The sequence below is a fragment of the Asparagus officinalis genome, chromosome 6 (assembly GCF_001876935.1).
Source record: "Asparagus officinalis chromosome 6, Aspof.V1, whole genome shotgun sequence".
Classification (NCBI taxonomy): domain Eukaryota; kingdom Viridiplantae; phylum Streptophyta; class Magnoliopsida; order Asparagales; family Asparagaceae; genus Asparagus; species Asparagus officinalis.
In genome coordinates this window covers 26788360-26790460 of record NC_033799.1, presented here as the reverse complement: position 1 = coordinate 26790460, position 2101 = coordinate 26788360, and the positions used below count along the sequence as shown (strand labels likewise).

At 35.5% G+C, this 2101-nt stretch overlaps 1 long non-coding RNA gene across 1 annotated transcript; it reads left to right on the top strand.

Annotated features, from left to right (window-relative positions):
• Positions 426-1387, top strand: LOC109844547. The gene is made up of 3 exons (XR_002248060.1): positions 426-566; positions 675-759; positions 1354-1387. It is a non-coding gene; the product is annotated as an uncharacterized LOC109844547 (long non-coding RNA).

Genomic DNA, 2101 nt, shown 5'->3' with positions numbered 1-2101 from the left:
TATTTTTCCTTTTCCCCTAATTTCTTTCAACATCTAAATGTATGGTGACTGGGATGATGATGTGATGAATTATGCTTGGCTAATATTGCATAACGAGTCTTATTGATGTAGTTTTACATTTCCCCCCTATGATTTACGTTGTGTAGTTAGATCCAGAAAGTGTTGAGGCTCTAGTTGCTCTCGGAATCATGGATTTGCAAACAAATGAAGGTAACATGAATGTGCAATGTTAAATTAAGGAGTGAATGATATCATATATCTAATGTTAGAGTGCATCTTCTCTCTTGATTTTGCTTCTTCTGAGGAGTTCGGCTCAACATATCTTGATCACCTTCGCATCGTTTTTTTGTAGCTTATGGAATTCGCAACGGAATGGAGAAAATGCAAAGGTCTTTGAAATATACCCTTATTGTTCAATGGTGCTAAATCATTTAGAAAATCACTTTTTCTTTACTGGATAGCATTTTTTGGTTGAACAGTTAACGGAGACTGCTCTAGCTACAAGCAACCATGGCTTGACAAAATCACATTCATAGTACAATTTGGCAAGGTCTTACCACAGCAAGGTTAAAAACATATTGAATGTTGAATATTGATTATGCATCTTCAGATGTGATATTATGTTATTTTCATTTTACTACTGATCGCCTTTACCATATCTATTACAAGTGTAGGGTGATTTCGAGAAAGCTAGCCGTTACTACATGGCGTCTGTCAAAGAAATTAATAGGCCACAAGACTTTGTGTTGCCATTTTATGGTATGTGTTATTAAGCCTATCCTCTGCTTCGTCATGCTTTCATGATTTTGAGAAAGCTCTGTTATGCATTGTTACCCTTACTATAGTGCTGTTACTTGATAATGAGGTTAAAGGTCTGTAGATTTGTGTTTTAGGGCAATCATCGAAATAGCTGGCACATCCTTGGAAACTACTTGCATTAAGCTTGCACATGTTAGAAGAACATGAATTATGCTGCTGATTTACCCTCTTATAGAAATCATTTAACATATGTAGGAATATCTCTGAGAATTTGTCAATTGCACACCACTATATTTCTAGCGAGCATACAGTGTGTGCATAATATCTCCGTAGTTCATGTATTTCATAGATAGCAGATGCCTTGATCTGTAGAAAGGCGTAGCTTTTATATAAGTATATACGAACGATTGAAAATATGGACTTTACACGTGCCTGTTAAAGAGTCAAAAACATTTTTTTAATTTATATTGAGGTCAGTTTTCTAATGGTTGTATGGCTGCATGTCATTTTCTTTTTCATCTAGCAGTCATGCTTGATTTGATGTTTTCCTATCCATTGATTATGTTAATTCTTGATGCACTGATCTCTGAGTAGGCTTGGGACAAGTCCAACTAAAACTAGGAGATTTTAGGAGTTCTCTTTCAAGCTTTGAAAAGGTGTTGGCGGTTTTCCTTGAAAATTGTGAGTGCATGAAGGTAAATATGACATGAAAAAAGATTGTTCTTAAAATTTGAATTTATTATTTTGTTTGGCTATTAATCTGATTGGTTTTTTCCTTTTAAAAGGCTGTTCGCCACATTTATGTTCAGCTTGGTCAAAATGAGAAGGCCCTGGAAATCTTCAGCAAGACTGCACGAATTGACCCACGAGATGCTCAGGTAAGCATTTTGTTTGGTAATAGAACTCCGCTTTATTTTTTAATCATCATGTTTTACTCTTTATCAAAATAAATGCCTGGGTAATTTAAGCACAGAGGTCAAGTCTCTGTTGCTTGCTAGACCACTTACTGCATTCTATTTGGTTCAGAAGCAATAATTCCACCTTATTTTTCTCTTGAAATTCTGTTTGTTGGAAAATTTGTAATAAGAAAACGATGAAAGAATCGTGTTTGATTTTATTCTCTCTAACTGTTTAGAAAAAGAATGTCTACAACTCTCTCAACTCTCGATTATAATTTGGATTTCCTGATTACAAAAGAGAAGAGGATTGATCTGAATCCTCCCTTTTGTTTAATTCTGGGTTCTTCACGGTGGCGATGAGATGCCTCCCTCTAATGCTTGCATCGAGTTTGCTTCTCGTTGACGATCCGAATATCTATACTCACTGGAATAACTGACTTGTG